Source organism: Macaca thibetana, chromosome 20, assembly GCF_024542745.1.
Source record: "Macaca thibetana thibetana isolate TM-01 chromosome 20, ASM2454274v1, whole genome shotgun sequence".
Lineage (NCBI taxonomy): Eukaryota > Metazoa > Chordata > Mammalia > Primates > Cercopithecidae > Macaca > Macaca thibetana.
The window spans coordinates 25,329,579-25,353,461 of NC_065597.1; the positions used below are offsets into that span (position 1 = coordinate 25,329,579).

The window sequence follows — 23,883 nt, forward strand, 5'->3', positions numbered from 1 at the left end:
TCACATATCTCATGAGTAACATACTGTGAAACCATCACCCTATTCCTGACTATCCCCCAACAGGTGGGATCACAACCAAGAAATGAGTATCTAATATCTTCAGCATATTATATTCAAGGAGCTTTTATGGTACCTGTCCTTTCTGCCATTTGTGGTTGGCAGTATCTGGGCCAAAATAACTTGAATTGGCTACTGGGTGAATAATAGGCCAGATACTCCTAGAAGTAAAAGTGTCCATTTTTTTTTTTTTTTTCATATGAGATCTCACTATGTTGACCAGACTGGAGTGCAGTAGCTATTCACAGGTGCAGTCACAGCTCACTACAGCCTTGAATTCCTAGGCTCAAATGATCCCCTGCCTTAGCATCCCAAGTAGCTGAGACTACAGGGATGTGTCTCTATTCCCAGTTTGGTGCCATTTTTACCTTATTGTATATCAAGAGACAGATGAAGCCAACATTGAATGATGCTGTGTTTCACCTTTTTGTGGTATTTGATGCAACTGGAAGGATCAGCTTTTGGCAAGTCTTAAGTCAGCCTGACTGTCAATGAGCTGGGCATCGGGATTGTGCTATCCATCTACAAGTATTCACGGAACACCCATCACTAATGTAGCCTTGGTAGGTTAAATTAGCACAACTTAACAAAGTTAAGTTATAAAAAATCTATTTTTATAGAAAATACATGTGTGCAGAGCTTCTCCTTTTAAAATTCATTCAACAAAGACCTTGTCCGTGCTATCATACCCTCTTGACTGGATGGCTATAAAAGCTCAAGAGATCTCTCATTCTATTCTCTCTCCTTACTCCTTCAGTTTGTTCTATATGCAACTGCCAGAGAGACTTAGATCAGATGAAGTCATCCCCTGCTTAAAATCCTTCAATGGCTTTTCTCAGAAAAAAATAAACTCTTAGCATTGCTATGAAACCTACATGACCTGGTTCCTACTTTTTTTTTTTTTACCCCATTTGCTCAGTTTCCCTTCAGGGTCTATGTGTAATTACATAGAATTCTTGTCCATCTTCCAGTTTGCCAAGTTGCAGACCTTTTCACTTGCTGTACTCTCTGTCTGAGGTATTTTCTCCCTCATGTCTACACACACTTCATTCAACTAAAGTGTCATCTCCTTAGAGACCCTTTTCCTGACCACTATCCCAAATAGTTCCTGCCTTCCTACCATTGTGCTTATATCAGTGCTTTCAAAAAATCATACAGTAGTCATCACGACTTGAAATCTTACTACAGTCTTGTTTGTTTCTTTGTATATCTGTCTCCATCTCTCGAATATAAACTCTACCAGAGCAGAGGCTTTACCACTCCTGTTTGCCACAGCAGCTGTAGCACCTTGAATAGGGCCAGGATTATAGGAGGCTATTGGATAGCTATTGAATAGATGAGTGAACAAATCCCAACAGCCCTATTGATGATCTATATAAATATGTTGAATTATCTCGTAGCATACTGGGAGAATTTGTTGGGTGAAGGTCAAACTTACATTCCATCTTAAAGGAAACATCATTAATTCATTTGCTGACTTGAAAACTACATTTTGAGCCCCTTCAATGTGCTAAGCATTGAGGATGAAGAGAAGTCATGATAGAAAAGGTCCTTGTGGCCGGGCGCGGTGGCTCAAGCCTGTAATCCCAGCACTTTGGGAGGCCGAGACGGGCGGATCACAAGGTCAGGAGGTCGAGACCATCCTGGCTAACATGGTGAAACCCCGTCTCTACTAAAAATACAAAAAACTAGCCGGGCGAGGTGGCGGGCGCCTGTAGTCCCAGCTACTCCGGAGGCTGAGGCAGGAGAATGGCGTGAACCCGGGAGGCGGAGCTTGCAGTGAGCTGAGACCCGGCCACTGCACTCCAGCCTGGGCGACAGAGCGAGACTCTGTCTCAAAAAAAAAAAAAAAAAAAAAGAAAAGGTCCTTGTGCTTTTAGAGCTATATATAAGTTATCATTGACTTAAGAAAAAAAAAATGTGCCATGTACTGTGCTAAAAGCTTTCAATACAATAGCATGTTGGATGTGAGGGGGTTATGTGGAATGGGGAAGGAAGCTGTGATAGAAGTGTGTTTGTTTCCAAGGGATGCCAAGACAAATTGCCACAAATTTAGTGGCTTGAAACAACAGAAACTTATTTTTTCACAGTTTTAGAGGGCAAAAGTCTGAAATAAGGGTGTCAGCGGTACCATGCTTCCTCCTAAGAGTTTTAGGAAGAATATCCTTTGCCTATTCTACCTTCTGGTGGATCTTAATGTTCCTTAGCTTGTAGTTGCATCACTGCAATGTCTGCCTCTTCCTTTACGTGGTTTCTTTTCTTGTGTCTCTCCTCTGTGTTTGTGTGCCTCAAATCTCCCTCTCATTTCTTTTATAATGATAAGAGTTATTGTATTTAGGTTCTCCCCAAACACAAGATGATCTCATTTGGAGCTCCTTAATGAATCTGCAAAAACCCTATTTCCAAGTGAGATCACATTCACAGTTGCTGGGAATTAGGACTTGGACATATAGTTTTGGGTGATGCTATTCAACTCACTACAGTGAACAGAGACCCTGAGTCAAGAAAGAAGGCCCTAGAACATGTGAGGCACAGATTCTAGTCACTCGGGAGGACCCCAGCATTTGCTGGATTGATTGGGGCTTCTTGAGGAAGCTCATGAACTTGGAGACAGGCAGTCACATAGGGTTCTGCACCCAGAAGGGCTCCACACTTGTGTTAATGCTCTGTTGTCACTGTTTTGGAATTCTTGAAAATTTTGTCTCTGATTTTATGTGTTGTAAACGAAGTTTGATGAGACCATGGAGTGTGCACATGAGCAGAAGACACACAATATGTGTGTCCTCCAATCCTTGCCACCCTGTTTGCATATAGCATTTTTCAATGCCCCCTGAGCACACAATTCCAGTGGGCCCATAATGCATGGGAGTTTAGTGAGACTCAAAGCAAGTACAGAGTAAGTGTGTTATGTCTAGGACTCAGTAACCAAAGGTGCTGACTACCCTAGGATTAATGCTTTCCATTCAAACCGGGACTTGCTTTGAACACCGAAGGAAGACAGTGGCATGCTAAGAAGCACAAATGACCAAGGAACCCTGTCAGATTCTTTCTTACTCATGTTACTTCCCTGCATTAGGCGACCACTTATGCTGAAAACGAGGACATAGAAGGAATGGGACAGATTGGGCAACAGAGAGTTTCTTTTCCTTTCAGTCCTTCCCTACTTATAGTAAGGTGAAGGTGGATAGTGTTGGTAGAATGTGTTCTTAGAATATAAGAAGTGAAATAAAGCAGTTGAATCAGTTTGGTGCAGCAATTTCGCTGTTCTGGTAAGAATATAATACATATGCATGCGTGAGCTATGGAATACAAATTGTATAATTTCTTTTTTTCCAAATTGTGTCACTTCTGTGATTCTGCACATTAGTTAAATTCTCCTATATTTGCATTTAAAACTGACACTGCACAATTCAAAGATGATGGTAAAATTCATGTTAACAAGTTAAAATGTTAATTTTTAAATTTTTCACTTAGAATGGTGTTAAATAGCAAATAAACAGCATCGTGACAAGTTGAGAGAAAGATTGTGGAAGAAAGGAAAAGCTGTACATTTCAGTATCATTAACGGCATGTTTTTCTGCTTTTCAAATAAGGGGCCCTATGTTTCATTTCGTTTCCACTGGGTCCTGCAAGTTATGTGGGTGGCCCCGCAAAGATAGTTGTTGAGCAGAAGCCACAAGTTCTCAAAGTGTCACCTCCAGAGTCCTGGCACTGTTAGGCTGTGACAGTTTTCCCATTTCCAGCCTCACTTCTGTGGCTAACAGTGCCTCTGCTTCCCTGTTTGCTTTCCCACTTGGGGTCCTTTTTTTTTTTTTTTTTTTTTTTTTTTAATGCTTTTAAAGAACATTTTGCTCTTCTCCCACTTCTGTCCTTTTTCCTCCCACCAACACTCCTGGCATTTCAGGGATACAGACAAACCATCAAGAAGCTACCAGCGCTGGCCTCTGGCCACCCGCTGTGAGAGTTACCATTGCAGAACTACAGGCTGGGTCTGATGCCCTCAGCAGGACACATTTTCTGCTATGTTTGAGGGAAAGTGGCCAAAACAGTTCTCTCTCTCACAACCTCTTCCTTTGTAGGGCAGCAGTGGGTGCCTCATGGCTGGAAAACTCACTCTTGCTTTCTGAAAAGAGGACTTTTTTTTTTAAATCAACTGAGTCAATTGTTTGATGAGAACACCATGAATGGCCCACCAGAGTTTTTGATGATATATTTCTGTGATGGTTACCCCTAACTCTACTAGACAGGTTATTCACTCCCCACCCCTTTAAGTGCAGAAAATCCAGAGCAGAAATTTCAGTGTGATTGAGAAATCGTGAAGATGAGGTCACTCTTATTTGATGGAAGATGGCAGGTAGAGAGAGCCAGGTAGAGGAACATGTATTGGAGAGAAACTTTCTCAGACCAGGGCACATTTCTCTTCAGCAGAATGAGGGGAGGCTGTTAAGACCCTAGCCTGCGTCCCAAGCCTCCTCCCTAATAGAGATGCATGGAGGCTGGCAACATTGCCCAGGACTTTGTGCAATGGTGGCATTTTCTGGGCTTTTGTTCCTGCTTCCATTGACTGCCAGCTTGAGTCCGAGCCAGAGCCCGTCTGGGAACCAAGCTTTCAGTGCTATTGTAGAGGCAACTGTGGCTTTCACTAACTAAATAGCATGAGGAGAGAGAGGCAAATATTTGCTGAGTGCAACTGGATCTCCACTGCCGGGCTTTCATAGTGTCGCATGACTGAACTTACCCCATGGCCAGACACTGTGCCGGGCTTCCCATCGTTTACCTCATTTATTTCTCACCATGTGGCTATGTGATATGGGGACTGTGACCCCCACTTTAAAGTAGGAAGCTGCAGCTACAGAAAGAAGGCAATTAATTCCAAATCATACAACAATAGGAAGCAGAGTCAAACCCTCCATCCAGGTCTTTCTCCTTCTGAAGCGTGAATTCTTTCCACTGTGCCTGCACTGTCAAATCCCAATTGACCAATCTTTCTTTTTCTCTTGCTGCCTTTCTCTCTCTTCCTTTGATCCCTCCATCTACTTATCCATGTATCTATCCTCCTTCCTTTATTATGCACTTTTCCAAAAGAGTGGTTAAGGTACTGATGTCTTATTCTAGAATTTAGGGACCTGCAGAGTCTAGTCCTGGTAAGAGTGATCTCTTATTTGAAATCTCTGTCACATATCCAGACTGATTTCCTCACTGCTTCATGAACATAACATATGCATTCCTGATCCTACTTACTTCCCTTACCACATCGTCTCTTAGCCTCATCACCACATACCTTCTGCCATTCACTTCCATAGCTAGCTATCTCTCCTGTCAAAATGGTAGCAAACATTTATTGAAAACTTACTTTGGGCCAGTTGCTGCTATGTGCACATCATCTGTATTTACTTAAAGTCTCCCCAACCCAGTGAGGTGGGTGCAATTGTTGTGCTGTGTTGTTCAAGGAAGAAATTAAGTTCTGGGGTGTTGGTGATGGGTAGGGGTGAGTAACTTGCCCAAGGTACATGGGTAATAACGTACAGGTGTTGTATTACTTCCGTTGATCATGTCATTTGTTGCTACATTTCTTCAGATAGTGCTTTGGGATAGTCAAACATTTTACATGGATATGTTTCATTTTCCCAAGGGGATGACCTGTGGTTTGAAGATAGAAATTCTATCTTGCAATCCTTTAAGTATTTCCTAGAGTTACAGGTTGCATTTGCTGAGTACACAGTACCCTATACGATAATATAAATAAAAACAGAAGTGCACATGCCTCGTTGAGCTATTAGAAAGTAACTTCGGCCACTATATAACAAATGAAAAGTTTTTGAATTATAGGAATCTGGACCTGGAAAAGAGATTTTGAAAAAAAAAGTAACCTAGGTGTATTAGTTAGGGTAAAGCTGGCTTCTGTAACACACAACCTCAAACTGTAGGTTGCCAAATGTGTAGTAGTGTTCAATTCTTATTTTTGTAAATGCAACTTCCTGGATGGCAGATGGCTTTCCTCCAAGCAGTGATTTGGGGCTCCAGGCTTCTTATACCCTGTTGCTCCACTGTCTTCAACATGAAGGCTTTAAGATCATGATGTTTGTCTTCATCAATCCACAAAGGGGAGAAAGGAGCACAGAAGATGCCTCATAGGAGGGGTGGATGAGCTGCTCATCACTTGCACACACATCCTGTTGGCTCGAACTCTGTTGCATTGGCATAGCCACTGCAAGGAAGGGCGGCAGATGTAGACTGCCAGCCCGTGAAGAAGAGGAAGTGGGTTGGGTGATGCAGCAACCATTGTCATGTCAGAGATGATTGATAAGTTTCCTGTGCCAACTCCTGTGGATTGGGAATAGCTGCTCAACGTGGTACGTAAAGAAGGAGTATGAGGCTGAGTCCATGCTTAGAAAGAAAGGGTTCATTTGCTTTGTCAGAGAGTCTGTGAGCAGGGCCGAGGGAGGAGGAATGAGAATGCACACATCACTACTTGCTATCCCTGATTCTAGTTTGAATTCTTCATTTTACTTGTATTAATGTATTCACCTCAGATTTACAGGGCAACTACCAGGTGATGGAGACTCAGAGAAGGGTAAGTCATGGTCTCTCCCTGCATTGAGCTCAAGTGATTCAGGAGAGAGAATTTATGATAGAGTGTGGTCCCTGTGACAAAGGGACAAGGACCGAGTCCTGTGGGAATGCACAGAAAACGGCTGTAGAGGAGAGGGCAGGGCTCTGAGTCAGTGACCTGCTCAAGGTCACACTGTGACTATGCACCAGGTTCAGAATAGGAACAACCAGGAGTCCTTGTTTATAAAGTGGGAGACTGTCACCTGCCTCTCAGGCTTGCTGGGGGTAATGCACACAGGGCTCACCGCAGAGGCTCTCACAGAGTAGGTGCTAAATATACATGTGCTGCTATTTGTGACTTTCTCAGTTTGTCTGTTATCCAGCAAGCATGAAATGACCATTAGGGCTGGTAGGTACATTGTTTATTTACTCAACAGTCAGTTATTGGTAGAGCTACTGTGTGCCTCCTGCTGTTCTGGGCTTTGGGGGTTGATATTGTTTGGATATTTGTTCCTCCAAATCTCATGTTGATATGTCATCCCCAGTGTTGGAGGTGGGGTCTGGTGGGAGGCAATTGGATCATGAGGGTGGATTGATTTGCCACGAATGGTTTAGTGCCATCCTCTTGGTGCTGTCCTAACAATAGTAAGAGAGTTCTTGCAAGATCTGTTTGTTTAAAGGTGTGTGGCACCTCCCTCCCAGACCTTGCCCTTGCTCCCACTGTGTGATGCGCCTGCCCCCAGTTCACCTTCCAGCATGAGTAAAAGCTCCCTGAGGCCTTTCCAGAAAGCTGGGCAGATGCTGGGCAGAAGCTGAGCAGATGCTGGTGCCAAGCTTGTACAGCCTGCAGAACCATGAGCCAATTAATTTCTTTTCCTTATAAATCACCCAGTCTCAGGTGTTCCTTTGTAGCACTGCAAGAATGGCCTAGTGCAGAGGTAAATCAGTGAAAGAAACAGGCACATCCTGCCTTTGTTGAACTTACATTCTGGTGTAGGGAAACAGATAATAAATAAAACATTAAGTGAATCAGAGATTCTGAGCAGGTTGGGAGTGCTATGAAGGATGGAGGATGCTAAGGAGGATAGTCCATGACTAGTACTGGGGGAATGTGGCAAATAAATCTTTACAATGGGATAGCTAGAGAAGGCTTCACAGGAAAGGTCATTCTTGAGCAAAAACTCAGAGATGTGCAAGCCTTTATTGAAGTCCTTGAAAACTTTCAAGGGTAGAATTATCTCTTTTTTGCAGATAAGGACAGCAAGCAAGGGTGCTGGAGGTAAGGCAGCCTGCCCAAGCTCACATGAGGGCTAGTATTTGAGCCACACATCTTGACTCCGGTGGCTCAGAAGGAAGCAGGTGGGAGGGAGCATGAGTTTGTGCTTGACATTCTTGGTCTGGAATGTACGCCTGGATCAGACAGCAGACTTTGATGGTGTTTTACTCCCTCCCCATTCTTAATCACACTCCGTTCCTGCATGGTTTCTTTACTTTTGCACACCACCTATCTAGACGTAATGAATAATATTTGGAGCTACAAACAAGAGAGCATTTAGTGGTCACGAAGCCTTGATAAAATGTGTACATGGTTTTAAATATTCCATCATAATGCATGGTGAGGTGCGGTTAAAAATGAGAGCATGTAAAAGCCTGCCGGATTTGATTGATGACATACTATCAATATTGATGGCCGTGAGCACATTGGGAAGTTGGGAAGCTGTATTTCTGCTGTGTCCTGCTAGCATCCAAGTCTGCAGGGATGATATATTGTGTGAAAGCCCGGGTATCACACTGCTGTTACACTGACATTAAGTAATGATAATGGGACTCAGCTTTAGTTTGAAGTCAAATCAGTTTTGAATGAAACATGGGCTTGTCTGTACTGGGTGCTGGGGGTTGGGGGTAGGGGCGGTTCCCAGGATCATTTGATCTGGGACTGTCTATGACCATTCCTGTATACTGGCTACTCCTGAATCTGGGAGAATGAAGAAGTGCTTCCTCTATCCCATGAGATGTCACTCCATGAGATGATGGAGGCAGAAACTGGAATGATGTATTTATAAGCCAGGGAATGCCACGAATTGCTGGCAATGCCAGAAGTTGGAAGAAGCAAGGCAGAATCCTCTCCTGGAGCCGTCAGAAGGAGCACAGCCCTGCTAATACCTTGAGTTTTGGATGTTTGGCCTCCAGAACTGTGAGAGAAAACATTTCTATCGTTCTAAGACACTTAGTTTGTGGTAATTTGCATACCAGGAAACCAATAGAAACACTTTCTGGCTGTGTGACCTCTGGAAAATTGCTTAACTTTCTTTGTCTGCTTCTTCATCTGCAGATTGGGTTGGCAACAGTACTTATTTCTGTTTGTGAGAACCATGAAGATTAAATGAGAAATCCATGTAGAGAACTTAGAACTGTGTCTGCCATGTAGCGAGTACTCGGTAGATTTTGTTATTGTTTCTGCTATTCTCATTCACATCTTCATCCTTGTTATTCACTGGTTCCAACTATGTGCTAGGCTTATTATGCATAGCAGGATCATTTTTTAAAGTGCCTTCAGAAAGCTAGATGGTAGGATATTGAAATCACCTTTGCAGAAATTATAACTGAGCAAATTATGACATTGAGAGAAATCTGACATGGCTGATTCCATTTTGCCTCTAGCCACACAGGTTGGCTGTCTTTGCTCATTCCTGAGCGTGTGCCAAGCTAACTTTGGGAGAAACTTAATTTATAGTTTAAATAATAGCCCTTCTCCAAAACTAGACTCATCTTACAAAACTAATGAAAGCCCACCAAGTTAGGATAAGTGGGGCTTGAATAATTACTGGCCATTATTCCAGAGGTCATATGATTTGCAACTTCCCCAATTACTCTTGAAGATAACATCACTATTGTAGAACCTGAGACTGGCCTTTTGAAATGTCTTTTTGGGTTTTTCCATTTCTGACAACTGGATGGCCTCACCTGGACCTGCCAAGCTAATGAAGGACTGTTAGATTAGGAGCATATGAGGAACCTGCATTCTGCTAAGATGTAGACATAAACCATTACCAGCCGTTATTCCAGAGGTCACAAGATTTGCAAGTTTCCTGATTATTCTTGCAGATAACATCACTACTGTAGAACCTAAGATCCGCCTTTTGAGATGTCTTCTCAGGGTTGTTTTTTTGCATTTCTGATCACTGATGGTTCCACCAAGACCCACTAACAGTCCTGTGGCTCCACTCAGAAGTGACTCAGCATGCATAAGGACCATTTTCCATACCCCTGTGATTGTATCCTCAACCAATCAGCAACACCCTTTCCATAGCCACCCCCTCCCCACAAACTCTCTTTGAAAAACTCTAGCCTGTGAATTTCAGGGGAGGCTGATTTGAGTAATAATAAAACTCCAGTCTCCCATTTAACTGGCTCTATGTGTGCAAAACTCCTCTATTACAGTACCCCCATTATGATAAATCAGTTCTGTATGGACAATGGGCAAGACAAATGCATTGAACCATTACAGGAATGGCAAGGGGACTTAGTAGATGTGATTGAGGACTTTGAGATGGAGAGATAATCCTAAGTTATATGGATAAGGCCCTAAATGTAACCACCAGTGTCTTTAGAAAATGGAGATTGGACTATAAGGGAGAGAAAAGTGATGTGGTGGCAGTGGAAGCAGAAGGGGATTTGAAGCTGCCACTCTGCAGCTTTGAGAATGGAGGAAGAGGCTATCAGCCAAGGGGTACAAGGAATGCAGCTCTGGAAGCCAAACAGGCAAGGAAATGTATTCTTCTTTAAGAGCTTCCTGAGAGTTTGCAGCCCTGACAACACCTTGGTTTCGGCCCAGTGAAACCTATTTTGGACTCCTGACCTCCAGACTGTAAGAGAATAACTTTGTATTCCTAGAAGTCACTAAGTTTGTGGTAATTTATCAGAGCAGTATGAATCCAAAATATCTGAGACAGGTCTCAGTCAATTTAGAAAGTTTATTTTGCCAAGGTTAAGGACACACCTGTGACGTGGCCTCAGGAGCTCCAGATAACATGTTCCCAAGCTGGTTTGGGCACAGATTGGTTTTACACATTTTAGGGAGACCTGAGACATCAATCAGTATGTGTAAGATGTACATTGGTTCTGTCTGGAAAGCTGGTACAACTCGACGTGGGGTGGGGGCTTCCAGGTTATAGGTAGGTAAGAGACAAATGGTTGCAGTCTTTTGAGTTTCTAATTGGCCTTTCACTGAGTATATAATTTATAGGAATAGTCACTTATGCCTTAGTCTGGCTTAGTGAAACAATAGGTCAAAGGAAGCAATCAGATACACATTTGTCTCATGTGAGTAGAAGGATGACTTTGAGTTCCATCCGTCCTTTGTCCAGAAGGAATTTCCTTGTAGCTTTTTTATCTTTGTAGCTATCTTATTTAGGAATAGAATGGGAGGCAGGTCTTCCTGACACAGTTTCCAGCTTGACTTCTCCCTTTGGCTTAGTGATTTGGGGGCCCCGAGATTTATTTTCCTTTCACAGCAAAAACAGGAAACTAATACGTAACGAATATCCAACTTTCTGACTCCAGACCTATGTGTTAACTTCTCTTCCTCTGTTGAACATTGGTCCTCTTCTCAGGAAACTCATGGCCATGTGGTGTCTGGGTTGGTGGCTACTCCACATTGAAAACTGACATGCAGATTGTGGGCAGGGGCCATCCCAGGCTGCTCCTTCATGTGTCACTACAAACAGCAGTCTGAGGGGCCAGTGTTTCTTGCTTCTGGTGACAGAGCCCACAAGGGGATCTGGGCCCTACACTCACCATGATGTGATGGGTCTGGCTTCTGGTCCCAAATTCTTCTTCCTCCCCAGGAAGCCAAAGCCCTCACCAGCAGCCTCAGTCCTAAACCAGGCCAATCCTATAGCTGGTTGGGATATTGAAGAAGCTCAAGTTTGGAGTTTTAGAGCCAGGTGAAACTCAATGATGGTTTCATGATATAGTAGAAGGAGCTTAAACTTCCAAGTCAGACCCAGGACAAAACCTCAGTTCTGCTGTTGATCCCCTGGTAACCTCTCTCTGTACTTCCTCTGTACATCTCTAAGATCAGGATGATCAGCCTACCTCATAAGGTTGTAAGAAACATTAAGTGAAAAGAGAACTTGGTGTACACGATTGCTTGTGGGATACTGGTCCCTTTCTCTTCCTCTCCACTTACGGAACCTAGGGACCTGTCTTCAACCTCCTGGGCTATGGTTCTGGCTCTGTTCTTAGTTGGGATTTTCCTAAATATCTGGCCTGGTTTGATCCAGAATTCAAACTGAGGACGTGAGAGGCCCCTTGCTTGCTGACATCGGAAACACTGTTTGTCGCTGTTTGTCTCCTCTCTGGCATTCTCCTCTGCTCAGCTGCACAGAGCCACTCCTATGTATTAATGGGGAATATTTTCAGTGGTAAGCCCTACTTCAGTTTGTTTAAACATTAGAGAGGATTCCTTATCTCCCATAATTAGAAGCCCTGAAGTAGGTGAAAAACCCAGGTATTTTTTTTTTTCTATTCTTTTTCTCTGACAACCTTTGCATAATGGCTTATCTTTCAGCCTTGCTTTTCCCTTGGTAGGAAGATGGTCTGGGTACCACATCCAAATATGGATGTCTATAAGAAGAGTCCCTACTTTCTTCTCATCTTCCCTTCTCCTCCCTCCTTTTGTTTCTCCTCCTTCCTTGGGAAAAGAAAACCTTTCCCAGAGACTTCCCCAAGTCCTCCCTTTGAGTCTCGTTGCCCAGCATAGTGTCACAAGCCTAACTTGTCACTGGCAGAGGAAATGGATCACTGTGATTGGCTAGGACCAGACATAACTTACCTCCTGGGAAAAGAACTGGGGGTTTACCTCCTTTGAGGCACATGGTTGAGTAAAGGAGGAAGTAGCTACTTGAGCACAACTGGGGCTTTTAGAGGAAGGGTAAATGGGTGTTGGGTGGGTGGCCAGCAGGGTTCACCTCATAGAACTCTTGGTAAATGCTTGGATTAGAAGTTCTGTCTAATCTCAAATTATTCAGAGATGGAGAGCGTAGTGCTCATCATGCATGCTAACTTGCATTGATTGGTGGTGACTACCTGGAAAGAGATGTTGAGGATTCTGGCCACATCTGGGCTCAGTGGGTATGACAGACACAATTGATTAACGTCTGCCGTCAGGAGGGTGGGGGGCATGTTAGAGTGGAAGGTTAGCAGAAAAAATTTCTTCCTTTAAAACACACCACACACACACACACACACACACACACACACACACACACACACACAGAAACACGCACTTTTTTTTTTCAAAGCTCTAAGGTTTTGTCTTCCTCAATTGTTCCACTTCCCAAGGACTGCTTGTGATCCTAGTTTTCAGAAACCATGTTTACACATTTCACAGGCAAATATGTTACAGAAAATTAAGAAGTCACTTATGAATGGGATCTTTGTCGGTTTGATTTCTGTCAGTGTCTTGTGCAGCTCCTTGAGAAGGGGCCACAGGTCTCTGGCTTCTTCTTAGTTGAGTTCAGGCAGTATTCAGCAGCAAACTGAAAATGCACAGATGAAAATGCCAACTGAAAATGCTGCCTCCAGTGTTGGTGCCATCAGTGTGAGGTTGTTGGTCCAGAGGTGGAAGATACTTTCAGAACAGCTCAGCAATAGTTTTTGCTCAACTTCAAAAGAGGCATCTGGAGCCCATCTTTTCTGCCCAGAGACTTCATTCCCACTAAAGGAAAATTTCCCTGCACTTGTAATTCTGCAATTCTGGGTCAGCCAAATGAGCAGTATTTTAATTTTAAAATCTTAGCCAATTATCAAGAGGGTGGCTTTCTTCCGGGTATCAGCAGCACCATCTCTCTAACAGCCTTTTCTTGCCTCCTCCCGCTTATCTTTGGAGACCAGCCGAGCCCAGCTGCTTCGTAGATGTGATCTCCCCAGGCATACTAATAATGGGCATTTTTGTTTTTTTTTTCAGAGCAAGTTTTCATTATTTGGAGTTTTTGTCTATTTGTCACATGTCCAGCTAATTTCTCTTTGTTTTCAAAACAAAGGATGGTTCTAAGAAAATGGGGTTGCAATAATTCATTTATGCTGTGTCTGAATTTCTCCTTCTTCCTTCCTTTCTCTCCTTACAGTAAATGAAGAGTAGTTTTTTTTTTTTTCAGGTTATGTTTGACAAATCTCTGGACATAGTCAGATAATTTTGCATTTCTAAATTCAGTGAACCACATGAGAAAAGTTAATTAAACTGGCTGGGATAGGCATATCTGGTGATAGATCAGGAAAACTGTCACATTTCTCAGAATAATCACAACCAATATAGATACTTCAAATGCTGCTTGTTATTAGCTAATAAATACAGTATTTGGTACTTAAAGATACCCCTAAGCCGTTGTATTTTTTAAAAAATTGTCATTAAAGGCATTATATGATTGTATAAGTTCAGCAATTCATTGCTGTTTTTTCCTCCCCACAAACCCCAGCCTGAAAAATTGCCAATGTACTTCAATCTATGTATCTATGGAAAGATTATCTCACTAACTAAGAGAGTGGTTATGTCTTAATTGACCTGGGATTGGGTCCAAACACTTATTTTAGAGCTCCCCAGGTGATTCGATTGTGCAGCCAGGGTTGAAAACCACTGTTCTAAGAGTCATGTTGTATATCAGTCAGATAGATTACATTCTGCGCAGTAACAAATAGTTCCGGGATCTCATGGACTTAATGCAATGAAGGGTGATTTCTTGCACTTGCTACATATCCACAGTGGGTGGGAGGAGTGCTGTGTTCTATATTTCCTGTCTCTAACACCCATGCTGATGGGGCTCACTGTCTAGAGCATTATCTATTGCCATTGCAGGGAAGAAACATGTCATCTCTAACATCTTTCTTTTGGAAGTGGCATACTTCACTTCTACACATGTTATTAGCCCAAGTTATTGTCATGTCTGTGGTTAATAGGGATATGGAGATCTTAAGCTGATATACAGCTTGGCTCAGACACATGTCTGAAGGTTTTTATCCTGAAAGACAAGGTCAAGGCCAGATGGCAGGACATTGTTTTGCTGTCCTTCAGTCTAACACATGATCCAAGGAGTTCTATTGTCTTCTCTTGTGACACAAAGCTCAGTCCATGGCCCTCTAGGACAGGGCAGTTCTGATGGTGACAGTTCACTAGGTAAGAAGGTGTTTGTTTGTAGCAAAGCATCCCATCAGAAAATACCCTTACTGAGAGCCAAAAAGGAGCTGAGAGATGCTTCCATTTTCACTTTCAAGATGAAAGCAGTATCCATTGAAGAAGGTGGAATATTCAAGACATACAGGAATGTGTATGGGCAAAATTTCCAAGTTTAGAAACCTGGGCATACCCTCAATTTACTCTTGATTCTTCACAATAAAATCTGGTAGCTGAATGAATAAAAAATATCCAAATTTTACAGAATGTAAAAAGTAATCTGAATCTCAAGTAAGAATAAGAGATTAGTCACCTGTTCTAAACTGAGAGCCCCTGATGTCATGGCTTCCAGTGTTTTTCAAATCACCCAGGATATTGTTGAACATACAGATTCCTGGCACCACCTCTCGGGATCCTGATGCAGTTGGTTGAGAGTGGGTTCTGGACATGTCACTAAGTCCCCCAGGTGATGTTGTAGTGGTCTATGGGACCACCCTTTCTGTTCTCTTGGAGACAGCCAGGGAGGCAGTGATCAGAGAACCAGCCCAGCATGAGAGCTTCACTACCCACTTGCTCTTATGATGGCTGCCTCCAGAGCTGGGAAACTCACTGTTCTGGTTGTCAGCTAGCCCCAAACAATGATGAAGTCACGGTTATTTGAACCCTCCCTGTCACGAATGGTTATCATCCAATTGTCATCAGTTATGCTTTGGTGAGAGTTCTTTTCTTTCTCTGAAAACTCAAGAATAGACCAGTGTTTTAGTCAGGGTTCTCTACACTGACAGAGCTAATAGGATGTATGTATACAATAAAGGGAGTTATTAAGGAGAATTGACTCACATGATCACAAGGTAAAGTTCACAATAGGCCATCTGCAAGTTGAGGAGCAGGGAAGCTAGCGGTGGATCTGCCTGAGTCCAAAAACCTCAAAAATAGGGAAGCCCACAGTGCAGCCTTTAGTCTGTGGCCAAAGGCCTGAGAGCCCCTGACAAACTACTGGTATAAGTCCAAGAGTCCACAAGCTGAAGAACTTAGAGACTGATGTTGAAGTGCAGGAAGCATCTGGCATGGGAGAAAGATGAAGGCAGGAAAACTCAGCAAGTCAATTCCTTCCATACTCTTCTGCTTGCTTTGTTATCGCTGTGCTGGCAGTTGATTACATGGTACCCACCCAGATTGAGGGTGGGGCTGCCTCTCCCAATTCGCTGACTCAAATGTTAATCTCCTTTGGCAAACCCTCACAGACACACCCAGGAACAATCCTTTGCATCCTTCAATCCAATCAAGTTGACACTCAGTATCAACCATCACAACTAGGGAAGAATATTAGCAATCACCTCGTCCAACACCTTTATTTTATGGACCAGGAAGCTTAGTCCTAGAAAAGACATGGTCATGTTGCACAGGAATTCAGTGGCAGGATTGGAAGAGAGCCTGAACAATCCACATCAATGCTGCCTGCAGGAGAAAGCAGGCAAAGGGGTGAAGAGGTGCTTTGCTGTCATCTTTGGGACAGCAGGCAGGGCAGTTTTAAGTGGTTTTGTTCAGCTGCTCCACAGAATGCTTGAGAAAATGGGCTCAGTTCTAGCAGAAGTCCTAGCAGTAGCAGGGTAATGTCTAGCAGGGTAACCCTGGGCAAGTCACTTAGCCTCTCTGACTCGATTTGTAAACTGAGATAACGATAGTGCCTATTTCATTTTTGTGAAAATTAAATGAGCATGTGGAACATACTTAGAAAAGTATTTGGCAAGTAGCTATCATTTATCACATGTTCATGATTATTAGTATTATTACTGTTATCATTTCAATAAGTTTTCCAATGTTAGCCTGATTAAAAGATACAATAAGGGATAAGGGGATTTCACAATCTTTGTCTGCAGGCAACTTTAAAAATTAGACTGGCATTTGTCTTGGTTGATTATATTATTCATCTTCTTTGGATGGAGGGGCTTTGTCTAATTGAACTTTAGTTTTCATTTTTCCATCAATCATTTTAAAAAAAATCTAAACCCTAAGGCAGCAAGGAAACTGCCTGATGGTGAGGGGAAAAAAATCAGGCAAGCTTTTCTAGCATGCTACATTGACCCTAGGTGACTTCCCTGATGAGTACATCAATGATAGAAGGACAGAGGTTAAGTCAGATAGATTTGAAAGCTGAAATTGGACCCTTGGAATGAGTTCTCTGAGCATCCACATCTTTGACAGCCCTGAAGGTAGACGTGCATCCAGGAAGCAGTAGTGGCTGCACTGTGTTTGTGTTCAGAGCCTGGTGCTAGATGGTATTAATAGGAGAGGAAACAAACATCTAGGGTCACATCACAGAAAAGATGGACACAGGCAGATTGGTAGCTTGAAGAGGTGGCCATCCTTTCTCAGAGCTACTGTGTTCAGTTCAGGGATGCCTTAGTAATTCTGCCCCTTGCCTTCCACCAGGAGTGTGTGCAACTCTGTGCCTGTGTCCAGCACACCGTGTATGTTAAAGTTTCCTAACATTGCTAGCAGTGTGAACTGTTTGCCCAGGAAAGAATAGAGATGTGATGTGAACTGTATTTTGTCCCAAACAAGGAGAGAAATCTCAGCACAAGAGAAACAAATTATCTCACAAATAAGTGAATCTATTCTAATAATTGAGCAGAACTCCAAGAGAAAATCTTCACAATCTTACTAGAAAGCTTTTTACAAAGAATAACTCTCAGGTTGCCAATAAAGAATGCCAATCTGTGGAGATGCCCAGCCCCTAGCTTGGCCTGTCCATCATGGTTAGCTCTGATTGCGACTGTGCTGAAAAGAAGGGTAAGCAGGTACAGATGACGAGAGTCTAAGGCCTGTGACTTGGGGACAAAAAGCATTATGATTGCCTACAATTACTGAGCACTCTGTCCCAGACATATGTTATATACATCAATTCATTTGATGCTCATCTTAGGTAGCTACTGTTACTGGCCGGGAATAGTGGCTCATGCCTGTAATCTCAGCACTTTGGGAGGCCAAGGTGGGAGAACTGCTTGAGGCCAGGAATTCAAAGTAGCTACTCCTATTGTCCTCATTTTTCTGATGAGACAGTAAAGTACAGAAAGGCCAAGCAACTTGCCTACCTTCTTGCAAGCAGGATGTGGCAGAGGATAAGCTCAGGAAGTCTGACTTAAAAATCCACCCTTTTCTACTCTGCAGCTAAGTGATGATATAAGCAAACATGGAAAGATACTGAAACAACTAATAAGGGCCACCCCTGTGGTCAAGGCCTTGTCTAGGAGAAGCAGAAACTCCAACTAGAAAAGGGAAAGGAGATGGATTAATACAAAGAGAAGTGAAGTTTCTTCAGGTCCAGGGCAGGGAGTGTAGCTGAGCCTTGGGGCAACTGGAATGCTCTTTCTCTCTCAGCCCCTCTGAGATCATAGGTTCTAGCTGGTGGAGTTGAATTCTGCTTCCTATCTCTGCTGTATTCTAGCCACAGGCCAGCTCTCTCAATCTCTTCAGTCTGTCCCTTGTACCATTGTCTGGTATGGGACTGTGGTTTGCAGTGGGATCCACTGTGTCTTGATTCTAAAGACCTCTTAGCCCCAGAGCCCCCTACCTACTGACTGCATGCTAGCTCCTACGTCAAGAAGGAGCATCTGATTGGCTCAACCAGACCTATCCATTGGCTTCCCTTGAGTAGGGCAACCATTGTCATTGAAATTCCCCTGGAATCAGCAAGGAGTTAGGGGTAGCAAAGGGGATGTCTGAGAACAGAGGTTCCTAAACATTTCTTTTTTTCAAATGCAGAGAGCCTCTTCAGCAGTCTGGTGAAGGCCAGCGACATCTTCTCAGCATCATGCTTTTAAATAAAAATAATGTTGGATTACAAAGGCAGCCAATTCTATTAAATTACAATTATTAGAATATTAAACAAAATTTGTAATGTGTTTTTAAATTAACATATTGTTGAGATATAACAGCAAGTCTCATAACAACTACAATTTTGAAGAACTGGTGAATGTAAAAGATATTTTGAGATACCTGCAAAACTTGTGTGATAGAAAAGTATGAGTTGCATTGGTGACGAAGTCACAGGCACTGTTAGTACAACTGTGGTTTGTCACCTATATTTATTATTAAGGGAAATGCTAAATTTCAATTAGAAGATATTGAAAATAAGACTGCAAAATTTTTTCCCATCCACGTTTATAGAATCCTAAATTCTATTCATAGACTCCCCTACCCTGTTGCAGTATTTCTCAAAGCACTGAGCCACCTACATAGACAGGGCATGGGAAGTGGAGAGGAGTGGCACCATGAAGGCTTCTCTTTGAGAATGAAGATTCCTCAGTTGTCCCACCCCAGATCTGCTGACATCTGACCTGAGAGAAAGAAACTGGAAACTGACATAGCAAACTTATTTTTGTTGTGTTCCTGATGCAAATCTTACATATGCTAAATTTTGAAAAACATCCATGTAAAGTAGAAACTTTAAAGCCTCTTAGCATTACTCTCTCTAGCGATCAAGTGGGGTTGGAGTCTGAACCAACTCAGTCATATAAAAGGAAAATGTTTCAAATGCAAGCATAGGTTTTGACATGCTTAGAAATAACCTAGTGATGCTGAATGCAGGCAAATTCAAATGTTTTCTTCAAAGATGCCATGTGGTTCATTTAAGAGGAGAGTGTCAGAGTACATCTGCAACAGGTGGAGGCAAATTGGATTAGGTAATGCCCAAGAGCAAATGCTTTTCTGAGTCGATTCTGAAGCCCATTGCCTACTGGAGTGAGGACCCTGGTTCATTTGCATGACCAACTGGAGGCCAAAGCAAAGGATGATGCATTCTACCGGGTTAAAGGGGGACAGGAATGAGCAGTTGCAGCCCCAGTGCATCAGGAAAGAAGAGGCTGAGCATTATTACTTCTCTCTGGGAAGCAGGACCTTCCAGACAGTGACTGGAGGCAAAGTGCAGGCCGAGAGCAGCTGCCTCCTGGTAGGCAGAATGAGCTCATAGCTGTTGATTGAAGACATGTGAAGTCTGCAGAGGTGAACTAATAGCAAAAAGGGCAGAGAGGAGGAGCTGGTTGAAGTAGGAATACCAGCCAAGAACAAGGGCAGCTGATGCACCCAGGGTAGAAAGAACACCCCTCGGCTTCTTGCTAAAGGAGAATACTTGCCTTATTCTTGTGACTTTCCATCTCAGGATACTGTGGAACTTCTTGATTGGAACTCAAGTTGCTTCAGTGATGTCTTGATGTAGGAACTCTCTTCTGGCCACAGGTGATTTCACACCTGCCGTGATGGGTAGGGCGCCTGTGGGGGAAGTAGAGGTTTAATAGGTAGGCAAATTGCCCAGCAGTCAGGTTTTCTCTTCATGCCAGTAGCAGCACATCACAGCAGTTGACGACGTGAGCTCAAGGGCTGGTGCTGGAATCCGAGCTTTGTCAGTTATCAGCTGGGTCATCTTGGACAGGTACTAATCTCTCTTTGCTATAGTTTTCCCACTCGTAAAGCAGATATAATAGAACTTCCGCATGAGAATGTTAAGCAATGTGAGCTAATTAACCCATGTAAAATGTTCAGGATTGGTGCCTGGTAAATAGTGAGTTCATTCTCTTTTTCCTGCTTCTCCCACTTTTCCCTTTCTCTCTCTCTCTCTCTCTCTCTCTCTCCCCACACAACCACACACACACACACACACACACACACACACACACGTTTGTTTTGTTAAATAAAGAAATGTTGGTGTGTGTCAATCACATCATTGTGTCAATTATGTCAATCCGTTTGATGAATGATTCCTTTGGTGGTATACTCAGTCATGGACAGAGTTCTGGAGTTAGGTGGACATGGGTTTTGAGTTCTTTGCTATGCCATGTTCTATTAACTGTGTCACCTTGGGTTTGATCCTGGCTTTTTTGCTTATGAGTTCTTTGACCTTGGGCAGACTAGTTGACCTCTCTGAACTGAATTCCCTCAATTATAAATGTGACTAAAATGTCTTACTTCTATAATAATAGTGTCTGGTACACAGTAGGTATACAACAAACGTTAACCTTTCCCTTTACTTCCCAAGTCACCTCCTTAGGTTGGGCCATGTCAGAACTTATTCCAGATTCATCCAGCATTGGAGAGCCAATTTGGTATTGGATACTGCCACTGGCCCTACTATACAGAAATGAAAAGAGCCCATTCCTCCTCCCAGGGGTCTTGTGGTTTAATTCTCTGTAACTTGCAAAATGCTGTACAAATGAAGAACATTGTGTAATAATTCTTAGGAAGCAAACGTGCTGCTCCAGTAGCTTGGAGCAATGTTTCTCAAACTTCACTGTGCACACCAATCACTTGGAGATCTTGGTAAAATGCAGAGTCCAATGCAGAAGTTCTGGGGAGGGGCCTGAGACCACATTTCTAACAAGCTTCCAGGTGATGCCCTGCTGCTGGTCTATGGACCATGTACTGCACTTTGAGTAGTGAGGGCTTGGAGTATAGCTTACGAGAGAAACCAAACCCACAGGAATCTAATCCCTTCCTCTAAACTCTTGTTTCCTGTTTTTGTTTGAAAGGCTGTGTTCCCGTGAGCATTCAGGCCTGAGATGCTTGTTTTACAAATCTTTCTGCTTCTGCATGGTCAAGATTCCTTTAGTCCTGTCTTGTAGGCCTGTGCTAACTTTCTTGGACAGTGTAGGTAACTTATGGAGAAATTGATCAAGATGTTCCCTGGAAAATACTTCCCAAGAAGCTGTCCCAAAGATCCATGGTTGTAGGTTGTGCTTCTAGACCACAGACGTCTTTGGAGAGTTGGAAGGGACAATTGTAAGGTCATCTGGCCTAGCAACTACCCCACTGACCTTAGGGGGACTGGATTCCCATCAAGGACTTAGACCTTGGCTCAAGCTCACCTTTGAATTCACTTCTTTGAATCTGAAATCAGACCAACTGTCAATAGAATGGTGTAGGGTTTGGGTTTGCTTCCAGGTGACTTTTAATCTATTTATGTTTGGTAAAACTACATTTGGAAAGGAAATAATTGAGAAACTGATAAATGGAAAGACTGTGAATGAGTAGAAGTGTAAAATGATAAGGGGGTCTCCAATTTGTATTTAAAAGAGAATTTCTAAGCCTCAGGTCTCATGATGATGATGGTAATAATTGTAGCTTCTGTTGCTTGAGTGTTTATTCTGTGCCAGGAGCTTTACATATATTATGTAATTTAATACTAGGGAGGTAGGTGCTTTTATTTTAAAGATGAGGAAATTCAGAAGCTAAACCAAATTAAGTGTTTTGCCCAAGGTCACACAGCTGGCAAGTAGCACAAGTGAAATTTGAACTAAAGCAGTTTAGCTCCAGAATATTTGCTCCTAAACTATACTCCTGCCTCTTGCTAGTCTAACATCCCATATCCTGCCGAGAATCACATCCAGCTTCTCCATCTACCACGCCAGGAACAGGCGTTTACTAACTCTCACCGAAGCTCATTTCATTGTGAACATAGTTTCCTTTGGTGGAAAATTCTTTTCTCTTAACACTGGCTTTGCCTTCAAGAGTGAACTGAAATGACCCAACAGCCCCATTCCTAAGGATATACCCAAGAAATTTAAAAACTTAGGTTTGCACAAAAACTTACATATAAATGTTAATAGCAACATTATTCATGATCGCCAAAATGTAGAAACAACCCAAATGTCTATCAATTGATAAATGGATTAAAAAAAATCTGTCCATACAATGGAATATTTAGTCAGAAAAAGGAATGAAGTACTGATGCGTACTACCACATGAATGAATCTTAAAAACATTATGCTAAACAAAGAAACCTTTTCTTCATCCAGTCCCAAAAGACCCCCTCTTATATGATTCCATTGATATGAAATGTCCAGGATAGGCAAATTTATAGAAACAGAAAGTTGATCAGTGGTTTCCAGGGACACTAGAAAGAGGAAGGAATAGAGAGTTACTGATAATGGGTATGAGATTTCTTTTTGGGGTGATGAAAATATTCTAGAATTAGATAATTGTGATTGTTGTACACCTTTGTGAATATAATAAAAACCACTGAATTGAACACTTTAAATGGTGAATTTTATGACATATGAACTATATCACAATAAGAAATTATTTAGATAAAGTAATCCCTCATTCTGGGTTTGAAAGAAAGGATCAAACCAAACAGATCTACAGATATTTGAAGCTGGCTAGTTTGTCTTTAATGCATTCTCTTTTCTAAGATAAACAGTGCTGATTCCTTCAACCATCTCTCTTATAATGTGAAATGGAGTCCTGGTCTGAACTGATTTCTTTCTTCCCCAAATGTCCCAGGTTGACAATGCTATTGTTATGATTCCCCTCCCCCAGCCAAAACAGTGCTCCAAGTACAGTCCCATTGGGTTAGAGTGGAACAAAATCTACCTTTACCTTCATGACGCCATGATATGATCACCCTATGTTGTTGCCATTCATGGAATGGACATTTTCAGTTTTGGATGATTATAGTCCATGATTCTTTTTTCTCCCCTGATAAACATAAAAAGCATAGATTTTGTTTTCTTTAGGAGAAGATAATTTGAGTACTGCATTGAAAATTTAAAAAAATTTCAAAAAGAACAAACTGTTACACTATTTGGTAGATTGCAAAAATAGCTACAATTCTCAACTCTTCCATAATGCATGCCCGTGCTCATGTGACTTTGAAGCTCCTTCCATCAAGAGGTAAAGCTTTGTACCTATCTCTTGAATCTAGGCTGGGCTTGTGCCTAATAGAATGTGACATATGTGATGATGTGCCAGTTTTGAGCATAAGCTTCAAGAAATCTTCATGCTCTAGGTAGCTGTGCTGCCTAGTTGGTGTGGGAACGAATTCAAGCTTGCCTGCTGGAGGATGAGATACAGGCTACCCAGTTGCCCCATTGTGCCATTTGATAGCCAGCCAACACTCCACAGCAGATCCTCTAAGCTGACTAGTCATTAGCCACAGATGCGTGAGGAACTCCATCTGAGACCAGAAGAACCACCCAGTTTAAACCGGGCCAAATTGTCAACCCACAGAAATATGAGCTAAACAAACAATTGTTGTTTTAGGCCTTAGGTTTTGGGAATGTTAATTATGCAACAAAACCTAAATGAGGTGTTCCACTTCTGGCTAGGAT

At 42.5% G+C, this 23,883-nt stretch overlaps 1 protein-coding gene across 8 annotated transcripts in view; it reads right to left on the reverse strand.

Annotated features, from left to right (window-relative positions):
- The window catches only part of MPHOSPH6 (M-phase phosphoprotein 6), a 1,084,238-nt gene that overhangs the window by 170,593 nt on the left and 889,762 nt on the right, over nt 1-23,883 (reverse strand). Inside the window, exon 1 of one of the 8 annotated variants that reach the window (XM_050775058.1) lies at nt 11,919-11,922. The exons of the other annotated variants lie outside the window; for them this stretch is intronic. The gene's annotated coding sequence lies outside the window, so the exon portion shown is untranslated. Of the gene's footprint in view, nt 1-11,918; nt 11,923-23,883 lie in introns of those variants that run through there. 8 annotated transcript variants of the gene reach the window in all.